The sequence below is a fragment of the Ornithodoros turicata genome, chromosome 1 (assembly GCF_037126465.1).
Source record: "Ornithodoros turicata isolate Travis chromosome 1, ASM3712646v1, whole genome shotgun sequence".
Lineage (NCBI taxonomy): Eukaryota > Metazoa > Arthropoda > Arachnida > Ixodida > Argasidae > Ornithodoros > Ornithodoros turicata.
In genome coordinates this window covers 164,862,729-164,876,807 of record NC_088201.1, presented here as the reverse complement: position 1 = coordinate 164,876,807, position 14,079 = coordinate 164,862,729, and the positions used below count along the sequence as shown (strand labels likewise).

General features: G+C 44.4%; 1 long non-coding RNA gene across 1 annotated transcript; it reads left to right on the top strand.

Annotated features, from left to right (window-relative positions):
• Window positions 1–5,776: 5,776 nt before the first annotated feature.
• LOC135372403 (uncharacterized) lies at window positions 5,777–9,740 on the top strand. The gene is made up of 3 exons (XR_010415987.1): window positions 5,777–5,919; window positions 7,023–7,196; window positions 9,565–9,740. It is a non-coding gene; the product is annotated as an uncharacterized LOC135372403 (long non-coding RNA).
• The last annotated feature ends 4,339 nt before the right edge of the window (window positions 9,741–14,079 follow it).

Here is a 14,079-nt window from a genome sequence, read left to right as displayed (position 1 = left end):
GGAGAGGGGCCCCTTGATACCGGGGTCCGCCCCCGAGTGGGCCGTGTCGTCCGGGCAGCATCGCTTGCGGTGCTGTTTCCAAGAAGATTTTTGCTAAAATCTGCATATATTCTCTTTCAAGATACTTCTATTTAGTTTCAATGTGAGCTTAACTTTGCTCGCCAACGTATATTACTGGTCTAACGCGCACCACTTAAAATTAACGGAAATTAGAAAGAGCTCAATGCATAAATAGGGTTGTCAATCGGGGTATCCCGAATGCCGAAATCCCGGGATCTCGGCCAATTTTCGACGTCCCGAAGTACCCGGATTCCTTCCGCAAAATCTGTGAGAGCCGATATGACAGAAAAATCCAACACCTGTAGGCCATCAGGCGCAGACTCACTCCTTCGTAAGGTAATGGCACTTTTTATGGCTGGAGGTGGCAGAGGACCGCTGCCTACACATGCGTACAGGTATCTGCTGAAAGTCGTTACTTCCGGCGCAGAAGCTGATTAGACCTTCAGTTCAGCAGCCAGTATTTGCAAAAACGTTTGCTCCAAATTGGGGACACCACCCTCGAAGCTCTGTGCTTTCTCAGGTCGTGTGTTAATCGTTGTACAATGGGATAAGCACGCAGCGACGGTGTTGTAAACCGTTTAATGTTTTGTTTCTTTCCATTCGTCTTTATTGGTTATTTTTATTTTTGTTGCTGATCGTCATTCAAGTGGAATGTGATACTGTTTGAGGAAATTATAAAGTAATATTTCCTGTTACTTCAAGCGTAGTGGGACTCGCCTTCTTTTCAATTGCAAAAGTGAAATGCAGATTAATGAAAAAGGAGTGGCATTATCGTAGAAAAAAAAAGGAAGAGGAAAAAAGGAACCATTTCGCCATTACTGCCTTACATGCTTAAATGCTTTCCTTCAGGAAAAGGTAGAATTGACAAACCGCACATGTACTGCGCGCAACACGGCGATATAGTCAACTGAGGTAAATGGACTTGGAAATAGACTTCTGCACGGCCCGCGGGACCTGCGTGCGCGGACGGGTGACTCGATGGCGGCGGGTCTATGTTTTAGGTGTCGTGCGAGAAGCGGATCGGCTGCGGTCGTCTCATCTTAACAAATGGTATTAGAAAGCACACCGAGTTGCTTAATCTCTTATGCGTCTGTACTGCAGTCGCTCGAAATATGACGTAGAACGCCGCTAACAAAGGTGGAACAAACGGTCACACTGTTAAGGTGCAACAGCGCGTGTGTGTCCTTTGTTCGTGTCGCGTTTCGTATGATCATGCCTCAAGTCACAAGCCAACACGCATTTGGACCTTTTTGCCCCCTGCGTTGATGTCGTATACAATAAACTATACACACAGACACATCTAATCATAAGGCGTGGACCAGGGAATACTCTCAGTTTACTCGTGAACGTTCATCGCGTTGCGGGTAGCGGGTCGGCTGCGGCTGAGCTTCTGAAAAAAAACGAAAAAAAAAAAGAACGTGGGGCCTGCGGGCGGATTATGGTCTCGATTTGTAAAGGGTTGCGTGTCAGGTGCGGATTTGAACCTGCGGGTCAGATAATTCTGACCCGCACAGGACTGTACTTGGAAGCACCATCTGAGATCGTCACAATCCCGAAATCCCGTCCTGGGATCCCGGGATTGACAGCAAACAATTCCGAAATCTCGGGACTGCAAAAATGGCTCGGGATTGACAACCCTATGTGTAACGTACACCGAAGGATAACGCCCACCAGACACCCGATGATCCCTACGATGTACTGTTGAGCAGGAACTGAGTTCTACATCGCCCTTCATGTATGCAGTAATCAAAATGTGTTATTGTTTCAAATCAAATCGTTTATTGCGTCTTAGCCGCAATCGCACTTTACCTCACCCTACGCTGGCTCACGTGTGCCATGTCGCCCTCAGACAAGAACAATAGCGCTGCTGCAGAAAAATATCGCTAAAGTCCCTACCCATGAAAGCCCAGTGTCGTTTTCTGCCAGAGGTGAACCGCCTTATAATCTCCTAAAAGATTGACGCATTTAACTCGTTTAAAAAGAGAAAGGAACGGATCTATTTTGTAGTCCGTGATAAAAGCGTTAAAACTCGGTGCAGGGGAACTTAAAAAACCGTGTCGTGTCGTCTTTTTGATATTCCCTGCACTGAGTTTTAACGCTTTTATATATAGTTTACGTTGCCCGGCATCCTCGCGGAAAAACTCCGATGTATACATAATACGCAACGGTTGCTAATGAGCACTGCCCTTAGGTTTTTTCGAGAAAACATATCGCAAACCGATGTTCTGGTCGTTACAATATTCTAGACGTATTCTATCTATTCTTGACAACAAGACCACGGGGTGAGGTGTTGAGCATGGCGATGGGGTAGAGCACTGGGCTATTCTAAATGTTTCACGACTCGAAGGCTTGAAGTGAAATTATACTTTATTTACTAATCGATAGCTTTGAATTGGCACGATAATCTCGAATGATATCGTTATCTGCCCTGATTTGTTGAAAACGGGAGGCGTACGCCTTTTCTGTGACAAATATGAACAGCATAAGTGTCAGAAAAAGGCGTACTCCCCTCGTTTTCAACAAATCAGGGCAGATAGCGATATCATTCGAGATGATTGTTGGCTATAGGAGCGTGCTATGCGGTGAAGTTCATTTTTAAGAGTGCGATGATATCTCTTTCAATCCAAATTAATCGAATTTGTCCAAAATGGTGGCACCCAATAAATAAGGGTGAGGTATAAGTACTTGATGGCCTGCAATAATAGGGAACTGTATTTCGACCTGTAATTGGCCAGATATCTCAAAGAGTGGATGGAGCCTCAGGTATATGCAGGTCCCAATCGGACACGAAGACAGAGCGACATCTTGTGTGTACAAGGTGCACAACGATAATTAGCCGAGGCGGGCCACATATTTATTTATTTACGTATCCTCAAGGGAAGCAACGACGAGGGGGTGGGTTCATCAAAGAAAAACGCAAATACAGTCAATGATACGGTACAGGTAACGATGAGAACAGCATGAGATAAGTGGCATGAAACAACACTAATCAAAGAAAAAAAAGCAAAGGAGGATGAGGTGCTACAAATGAAGAAAGTCACATAGGCCTTTCTTAAACTCCTTGCTGACTGCGATGTTTGTAATGGATCCGAGCAAGTCGTTTCGCTTCACAGACATCCGGAGTATGAATGATTCATGAAATGGTCTAGTTGAACACGTTATGACACCATTTTTCAGCTAATGGTCAACATGAGAGGAGACGTAAAAGGGCTGAGTAATTATTGACTGCTTCAGTACATCGTTATATGCTGTGATAAAAAATCGATGGAACAAGCAGAAGCGTATCATTTTGCGGCGAACAGACAGATCTGGAAGGCTTGAAGGCTTCAACTAGTATGGATAGCGTTCGTTCACCAGGCAGGCCTCCCCCGATCGGTATAAATCCAGCGTCGTCGGGTTCGCCTCAGAGATCGTCCATTACGTAGAACGTGTGGCCAGGAATCAATAGAGATAATACATCGCGCATCGATAAAAGCGATCAATGTCGTCTACACTTGCGTGCTTAATTATCATGATTCTGCAATACGTCCATTCCCTCCAGCACTTTGATGTGCAGTGGACGGACCGCATACTCCAAACACCAACATCGTAAAAGTGTAAAGACAGTATAAGAATTGTTAGTCACGAAACGTTGAATACCACAGGAACAGACATATTCGAGACGCAATTCCATAAACCTGTTTTTAGTGCCCGTCAGCAATGTTGTGGAAGCTCGAGGTGTAAAGAAGAGAAATTAATTGATTAAAAGTTTCCATTTTATTTGTTATACAAACGTTCAACACATAAGCTGGCATTACGTAAAACTCTTGATGTACAGAGATTATGACTCAAGCACATGAGAATATGTCACTAGCGAAGCCGAAATCTCCTTTGTATGTTTCCTTCATATCAATCAGTCGATCAATATGTCGCGACGCTACATGTGCGTCCGCGTATTTCCCTTTTCGTACTGCATGCTCGCATCACATGTGGGAAAATACGGTTACGTAATAGCTTCGATACCGTAAAAGCTCCGGGCGTGGCGATACAGTAAGTGATTTGCACTCCCCAAGCAGCACAATGTACTGAAAGTTCAAGTACATATGTGTGGCTGGCAGGTGACTTATCAGTGGGGTGCGTCATTGCGCAGAGCTGCCTGTGAAGACAGACAATAGATAACTTTATGACGAATTCGTGTTGCCATTTCATGGCAACACGGCCTAGCGCTCGGAAATTGCTCGGTTGGCACCCGAGCAAGATCACGTGGCCTTTGCCACCCGTACATGAGTGCCAGGAACCTAGCGGTTTTAGTCACCTGGATCGCGCTAGGGTCACCGCGGTTGCCCGTCTTCGGGATCCGTCGTCCGCTAAACCGCGTGGACTTCGACGTACGGGCCAATAAGAGCACTCGCCATCGTTGCAGTGCGGATGTGACGACACCGGGTATAGTTGGGCTACCCGCTGCTTCGTCACGTCGAGGCACGTTTAAAAAAGTGCTAGCTGGGAAATTCCTGGCGCTCGGAAGGCGCCACGTGAACATGGAGATCTGGCAAAACTGGCGAGAACAGGAGGGACCTGGAAAAAAAGAGTTGCCACGAAATGACCACCCGAATTCGCCATTAGGAAAACGTACAACATTCACGGCAACGTTTCGGAAAACGTGATAAACCAATCGCATGATTCGTTTGGAGTGGCTGATATCACATGGATCATATATGGTTGGCAGATATCGATAGGGAGTTGGAATTGGAGGACCCTTACGATTTCCCAGAACTCCCGAAGCCTGCTCTATCCGGGCACCCCATATGCACTCGCGCTTTCAGCACATTGTGCTGATTGGATCAGTTCACAGGTTAAGTTTCATTCCAGAGGAAACATCGTGTTAGCTTGTCCAGCTCTAAGCGTGTTTAAGCACACATCAAGATCTCTACGAAAACTATACGATAAATGAAGTCAGAGGCGGAGAGTTTTCATTTTCCCGGGAGGGGGGGGGGGGGGGCAAGGGCGCACCGCGAGTGAGTACTCTGGCGGGGGAGGCTTTGTCTATTAAGAAAAAAAAGACAGGAAAGGTAAGCCAGGTGGATGTCGGCTTGTTATTCCAAAAAAAAGTGAAAGGGGGAAGACAAAAGATGTAAAGAAAAAAGACAGCGAAAGAAAACAAAAAGCAGGAAAGAAAGGAAAAGAAAAATGAAGGACACAAACCTAAAGCTTAAGAATCACACACTCTGGCGGGATCCTATGATGTATGCAGAACTGGTATAGAAATAAGAGGAAGGAAGAACAAAAAAAAAAAAAAAGAAACAGAGAGAACGTAGACAGTGAATATGTGCACAACTGAAGGGATTACGCCTTTGAAAACTAAGCGGTGCCCCCCCCCCTACTTCATGTTCCGGGGGGGGGAACTAAGCCCCCCCCCTCCCTTGCAGTCGGCGCCTATGAATGAACTCATGAAATCGAAACTTCGCGATCGTGATGCCACCCGCTTCGAAGAAAGCCCAAGGAGCAAAATGTACTGAAAGTCGAGTGCAATAGGGGCGGACGGGTAGGCGGAAGGCCTTGAACAAACTCGCGAAACTACAAAAAAAAAAAAAACACTGATAAGACACATACCGCGCACCCCTATTGCACACGACTTTCAGTACATTGTGCTGCTTGGGGGACGGTTGGCTTATCATGTTTTCGGAGCTGTTATCGTGAACACCACCCCATGCATTAAAACTCTCTATTGTTTCAAGGTTTGTTGCAGGGTAAAGATACCGTGGAAAAACCCAAGTGCACGAGACACTCACACAAGTGATTTCCGGAGTTAAACGCTTCGAAGTCAACGAGTGACCATGAACCTATTCGTTGTCGTGGCTCTTACTATTTGCTTGGTTTCAGGTGAGTCACGCTGTCTTTTTTTAGGGCTTTGCGTATAATCGGATTTCGAATTCCGAATGGAATGCGTAATTCTGTATTCCAACTTGGAATCGAAGTAATGGATCTTACGAATAGAATGTATTGCAACAATTCCGGAGCTCCACTCCTAAGCATGAAAGCTTCAGAATAGGGGTATGGAATTAAGTGAGTGCTGCATCGCATGATGATCCGTAAGCATATATTGTGTGATGAATGTATCCGCATATCCGTACATATGCCGTATACGTAACTGATTCGATTATATAACTATTCACTTCGTATACGCTTCGTATGTTATAATTACTATTCCCACATGTCTAGTTTTTTTTTTTTCTCTCTCTCTAGGAAGCTTCTTGTTCTCTAATTCTGCCAAGCTCTATTAAAAATCACGTCAAAGAAGTGGTTGTAATATAAAGCACATTATTCCGTCAATAAAAAGATTCGGCACGGTGTAGACGAAAGAGCAATTTTAATCTGTTACTTGCATCCGTCCGTTGGTGGTAACCAAGGTCGTAGTGAAGACTGAGAGGTAGCGGATTCAAATCCTTCCACCGGCTCTGATGTCCGAGGTTTTGCCTGGGTTGGGTTTTCCGGCAAACGCTTAAGGCGAATGTCGGCATAGTTCCCCTTCAAGTCGGCCAGGTTGTTTCGCCGCTTCGCAAAATGCAAACGCTCAAAAAACGCAAAATGCTTCGTTCCTTTCTTTCTTTTTTTTTTCTCTAAGTGTGGTCCGACTTCGTTGTGGCACCCTGTACAGGGACGTGCTCTTCTCCAGGCGGCGCGCCGAACACTGTGGCGGCAGCACCACAAGTGGGACAATTTTAACCGTCAGGTTGTTCTCTACGTCGCCTTTTCCTTCCTACCGGCTTCCTTCCCACTCAGGTAAAATCAGATAAGGGAAGCAAACGATATGTGGACGATTGTCCCAAACAAAACACGGCCGCTGCACGTTTGTCGGCGTTCCTTTGCGGCAGCTACACGACCGCCTTGCGGCTTCTTTCTCGGCTCCGAAACTTTACTGCACGGTCCCTATATTGCTATTGCTGCTTCTATTATTTGACCCCTCATTTTCTTTGTGCCAATAGCGGATCGTCCCAATGTCTGCTACATGGCTCCATCTAAAGGCCCGTGCAAGGCAAACATCACGAGGTTCTACTTCAATCCAAGATCTCTGGATTGCCTGAAATTTATCTACGGAGGATGTGGGGGAAACGCCAATAATTTTGCCACATATCAAGCATGCATGAAAACGTGTAAATGTAAGTTAATCTTACGCTGCTATAAAAGAATATCTTTTGTTGTTGTTGTTGTTGTTAATTTTGTAATTGACTGGGCATCGTTCCTTTCGAGATTCTGCAGCTCCTTCTGTAACATCACCTGACCTTGATCTTGTGTTTGGAAAACCTGATACGCATTCTGCTGACAGTCTCGTCAATTTTTCAGCTACAGATACAGAGTGTTTCACCTAAAGTAACAAAAAATTCTAACTGGCGACGTACTCGCCGGAGGATTGTGGAACTTTCGGCAATTACCTTCTGGGAACTTTTGCCGACATTTAGGAAGGCTTTAGACAATTTTTAATTGAGGGAAATTTATTTTTTTCAATCGAACTTTCAAAACTGCAAAGTGAACCTCACTTTTTTTTACACAGATATGAAGTCCTCCACGGACAGCCAGAGACCCAACAAAAACTATGCACTGCATCGCAACAGAAATAGACTAAAAAATAGTAAAAATTCCGCTTTTGGCCCCGCCCGCTTGATTGTGGCAAAGAAGAGCGCACGGAAAGTGTTGGGAGAGGAGGAAGTGTTCCCGCCTGTTGTTTTTCCTTTCGTACCTACGCGTTGACCTTGATGCTGGCGTCAACCGTCTTATCAAAAAGAAAACTAAATAACCGTCTTATCACAAAAAAGGCAAAACTAATGAAGGCGGGGACACCTCCTCCACTACGCGCACATTTCGCGCGCGCTTCTTTGCGAAAATCAAACAGGCGGGGCTAAAGCGTAATTATTACTATTTTTTTTCGATTATTCCTGTCGCGATACCGTGCGTAGTTTTGGTTGAGTCTGCGCTTATCCGTAGAGGACTTCATAGTTCTGCAAAAAAAGTGAGGTTCGCCGCTCATAGCCACAGTTGCTTCGCGGCCATATCTAGTGGAATGTCATTCATGGGGTCTCTGTTTATTTTACCGTACTGTATACGAAGACAAAATAACACTTATTGTCCAGATGCTTACGTCATCAAAGAACAGAACGTCGTGCAGAAATATTAACTGCAAAAAAAAGCTATTGTGCTATTGTCTTTAAAAAATATATGATGCGTCACTGTGTGGATTGCGCGTCACATAACCTTCGTTGTAATTGATTGTTATTGATTTTGTTTTTGTTTTTCTTTTGATCTACGTAAACTGATTCGATAAGGGCAACATATTTTTTCCCAGCACCGCCTAATAACCTCTCGAAGAACTTGCAATATCTCCCAAAACATGGTTCAAAAAGGCCAGATAATCTAAAAGAAAGAAAAAAAAAAACAGCACCAGCTACGAGTGTCGCACTGCATCACAAAATTCAAACGCCCCTCCCGCTCATCATTGCGTGTCCTTAGAAGCTGTCCAGATGCTACAAGGCATGCGTCGGTCATTATCAATGCCAGTTCGCGTGGCGCAGTGGTTAGCGTGCTGGCTGTGTCACGTCGAGGCTGGGACGTAACCGGGTTCGAATCTCGGTTCCAGCTGTACTGTCTGGGGTTTTCCCTGGGTGTTCCTCAAACGCTTTGAGACATGTGTCGGCACAGTTCCCTTAGAAGATTAGAACATTCCCACATTTCCCACCGCTTTGAGGCCGACAATGACGAGCACTTTCCCCACCACCGGTCTGTATCAAGATGCACAGAATAATGATTTGCCTTCAGGGATGCAGATCTCGTATCTCTAATAAATTTCCCTTCTGCTCAGCACTTCTGATTACATCTGGATTCTTCTTTAGCTCCCAATACGAATACACATGAAAAGTGTTGCTGAAATACTTTCATGGTCGTTTTGATTATAGTACCTGTCTACCTTCTCGTTTCTCAAGCCGATTTGAGGACCACCTAATTTGCATACATGTCATTTCATTATTGTCATCACTGTCATTCATGCCGTTGGATTATTATAAAGTGTTTTGGCTTGCGCGCGACACGTGCAAGGAGCTCTGTGTTTTCGGGTAAAACCGGCTTTTATCCTCCGATTTGCATCATCGCCACTTGCGGTAAAAACTGGAAACGAACTTGGAGCAGTGCCAATTCAGACGTCAATTTAGGGCACCGATGGACTCCAACCATTAGAGACGCAGCACAGCTGTTCCGCACCTTCTGCCAATCTAAAATGCGAGAAGTGATCTTTTTTATTTTCTACCCGGAAGACTACTTTTTCAACAGATATCCCGCGGTTTTACCCTGTTTTACCTGGTTCTGAAATAAAACGTGATTTCTTAGCGCCGATTTTAAAAAAAACATAAAACCTGAAAAACCAGGGCCATAAAAGTCCAGCTGCAGTACGGACAAAACAAGAACACCTACATTGTATATTAAAGGTGACCCATCAGCTTTGAAGTGCCGTGGTCAGTACAAAAAGTTCTTATATTCCAGAATATTACGCACAGCACGGCAGCCTGAACTATCGCATGAACAAGCAAGGTGGCACATCCTCGAGAAGCAGGAGCCGTAAGAGGAGGACCTTGAACACGGAGTTATCGGTTGACGCATCATTCATCTGCACATTGACATCACTAGAGCTATTATCATTAAATATTGCTGCCATTCTATTACATGCTTTAACTTTAATGCGTTAGCATTGGGAGAGTCAAAATAGAAAAAAGCTGCATGTGTGTGTCTGTGTGTGTGTGGTGTGTGTCTGCGTATGAGATGGTGAAGACTCACAGAAGTATACGTGGACAGGTGAAGGGTATATAAGAGGGTAAATGTAAATGAAACTAGTTGAAGGTAATCAAGAGTAAGAGCAATTAAAAGTAATTAATGGTAATTAAGGACCTTGAAAGCAACAAAAGTTGAGTTTCAAGATTTAGATTTTTGAACATAACGATCAAGATAACGAATTTAAGATTTGACTTGACTTGCCGCATGGACTTGAAAACACGGGTCCAAGCGCTGAAGTCACTCCTCCGTTCTACGCGAAGATCATCAGAATCTACAAAGAGATTCAAGGAAGCTGCCCCGATATTGAGGTGCAAGGAGCGCCGGTGTCTCGCGTTTGCGAAATCCTATGCACCTCGCGAGTGAATGGCGTCCCCAATGTCCTAAACGTAGACACGGCGTGGGAACAGCTGGCGTCTTCGCAGTTTCCTCGCATTGTGCGGGACTTCATATGGAAGGTTGGCCATGGAGTATTGCCCACGCGTGACAATCTTTGCAGATGGGGAGTCACTGCAAACGTCAACTGTCCGAACTGCGGTCAGGAACAAACAAACAGTCACGCTGTTGAAAGTTGTGTCCAAGTTAGAACTTTCCTTACTCTGGTGGGTAGGTCGTTTGGGTTTCATCCAAGGGTCCGTCGACGTAGACGGTATCGGTTTGAGAACCTGCTTGTGGCGGTTGTCTTATGTCATTTGGCGTAGTCGATGTATCGCTTTAGGCCGAAATAGACCTTCTCGAGAAATGATCCCTATGTCACTACGCCTGAGGAAGATGTTGCATACGCACCTTGAGACTCACTTGTTTGAATTGGGCGAAAGGGAGTTCTTGAAGAGGTGGGGTACTCGCAACATCTCTGTAACCAATGGGGCATCTGCATTGTAAAAAAACACACACTATGAACTGCGTGATTAGTGACAGCAAAAGGTGTGCTGTACATTTTTGTTGGTGGTGTAAATAAATATTCTGTAATAAGGCCGAAACAGCTGTCCAGTACTGGCGTGGAGACGTTTGAGCACTTACAAACATATGCTATTCGTGCAGCCAAAGAGCTCGGGCTATTTTTTACTAATATACTTCACTGGCTTTGCACTGGGCTTTAAGTGGTAAGTTTGTTCACCCTGACGGGAGGAATCACGTGTTACGTGACCTTCTGACTCCATCTGCGCAAACTTTGGTTGCCTGCGTACTGCTGACGGTGGTCCAATAAGGCCGAAACAGCTGCCTATAGTACTGGCACGCCGACGTTTGAGCACTTGCAAAACATATGCTATACGTGCAGCCAAAGAGCTCCAGCAGTTTTTTTTTCTGATATATACAGGGTGCCCCAGAAAACGGGTAATTGAATTTTAATAAAAGAACTCTGCCACATCGAATCATGCGGTCAACGGCATTTGTTCTCACTAGGTTTTTGCCACCTCCTGATGTGCATGCCATGTAACCTAAGTGTAAATTTTTGCGAACTGAAATTTGCCAAGTAAAGGTCACTTTTATACACCACCAATGTGAAGAGCCGAATCCCCCCTTTCTACGTAGACACCGAAAACTACAAAGAACTACACGGTCCCGACGCCAAACAACGCCGCCCCGATGGGATGGTGGCATGGGACTCAGGAAGTCCTTACCTATCAACTCAGCAATAGACAAGTTTTGCTTGCTCCCCGGTTGGCAACTTGGCCTCTACTCCGCATCACGAAGGTAACAGAGTGCGTTGAGGTAACGTTCAAGGTGACGCGGGCAGAGAAGGAACGAAATAGGTGAGGAGGCGTTTCTCTGGACGGTGCGTAGTTCGCTCGCATTTAGTAGCCGCTGAAACACCAGTTTCTTCGACTCCCGTCGGGAGATCACGTGGACTAATCGACGGCCAATTTTACAGCGACAGCCTTAAAGGGCTCAATTTCGTGAAGATCCTGCCCGTACGTCGCATAGCCGAAACTGCTGGCGCGAAATAAAGCGAAGTAAGGGGAAAAAGGCGAGTGATGCAGATTGGTCGTTTTGGAGAGACACGTCGGCTGCGACCACTGATCTCGATCGTAAAAGGCTGGATCGCGGATAGGGAGCGCGAGCGTGCGGCAACCGGCCGCCATCTTACCGTACCCAAAACAGTAGCCGCAGCGAACATGGCAACTGCTTACGGTCGTACCAACCGTACCGGCAAGGATACAGGGCCTAAATTTCTACATGTGAGTCATTGTTTATCAAATAATAAATAGGCGTCCATTCTGTACGTTTATTTGACAATTATGAAGTGTTTTTTTGCTCAAAATCAGCACTGGATGCAAGTTGTTTGGATGCAAGCAGATTGCAAAACCAGACTGGATGCATGCAGATGGCTCTTCCGAGGTTCAATCGAACACACTTGCATATTGCCCGGCGGTAAATGCAGTTTGAGTGCATAATATGGTAGAGAGAACATGTTACACTACACTGGTAGTGTTGTCATCAATATATGTGCGAGTACTCGAGCGCTTTCCTGCATGCATTGGTAGCACGGTACACGGTGTTCTCTACGAAAGCAAGTGCAATGCCATTTCTTTGAATTACCTTCGCACATACGTCGTAATGAGACCAAGATTGTCACCCTTCTTCATGTATTGGTATTGTTTTGTGCCTTGGTTTGATTTGTAACAAAGAATCCTACATAACGGTGGTGTGGTGCGACTTGGATAGCGCCTTTGTGTCTGAGCTATGTCGTCAGCTTGTTGCGATAATAATAATTTGTAGCGTGTCGTGTTATTTGTAGCAGTTTTTAAGGCAAAAGTGGTCTCTCAAAACAGGTTTCCTCATGGGGGCTACACAGAGCATCGTCTGTGCAGTGTGATGCGATCGATTTTACAAACTAGTATCATGTTCCCCGTCCACGGGTTTCTACTTTACGGGAAGGAACCACCTCAGAGCACGCAGTGTGGTTAGCCACTCTCAATTTTGCACATTTTCTTTACATGTTCACATCATGAAACACACCTTACACCTTACACACCTTAGGCTCCTTCACCCGGCATTATTGTTTGGTGATGAAGCTATAATTCTTTTGAGAAGCGTTTTTAAAGTTTTAAAATTTTAAAAGATATCGGTATTGTAAACCCGGTTTTAAACTGATGTTTTAAACATTTGTTCAATGCATTTATTAAACAACATATTTATTTTTAACTACTTGCATCCTAACCAATGTTCTGACGTATTATGACCTTTGTTGTCGATGCATCATAAAAATTGGAATAATCATCATCAATACAGGTTCTTTCACAGCTGCCTCGACATACTCAAGAAATGGGTGCAGATCCCATGCAGTGGCCACAAACTTTGCTTACCACAGCACCTCCAAAAAGTAAAAGGATATGTGTCATGGGATTTTTAAAGGTATTCATAGTATATAATACCTTGTATTAACTGTTGTAGATCTAATCCGCCCCTACAGTACACTCTCAGAAATTAAAACGTGTCAGGGAACTGTGATCATTGTTTCAGTTAATAGGCATGCACATATGCTATAAGAAGAACATTATTTCTTGAGAATGGATTTCTCTGGCTAGTGATGTTGTTTACATCTACTGTTGATCACATTCATTTATCACATATTACATTCTTATATATTATTATTATATTATTATTATATATATATCATTATATTATCACATATTTCATCACATTCAATTGATAGTTAGGCATATATGAGAAAAAAAAGAGGGCAGTTGCTATTCATTGCTCATTCCAACCTAAAATTCAGTGCTACAAATTTAGAGAGTGTACCTGTACATTGTCATTCCTGAAATATATATTGTCATTGCAGGGAGATCAAAAAATAATAAACGTAGTCTTTTGTGACCTCCCTGCATGTTCATTGTATCTTGAAACGCGTAAGTGCAAGAAATAAATGTTGAACTTGAAAAATGTATATTCTCTTTACTTATCATCACTGGTCTTCCTTACAAAGGCAAATCGTGTTACACTGTTTTGTTTACGTTTGACATGATTCAGTTGATATAATTTCACCGACAGGGTACACCAGGGCCAAAATCACAACTGTTTCAAGCTCCAAATCGTCCTGTTTCAATTTGCAGACCATACGTGTGTAGCGCAAGAGAGCCCTCGCACATCAAAATGTAAAATGGGAGTCATAGTAAATGCAAAGTGGTTCCTATGAGAGGATCCGACGCTGAAGAAAACTGTGCGATCTGCGGAAGGTGTAATAGAAGATTCAGTAGAAACCCTGTCTAGTCTCACGGCGGTGCT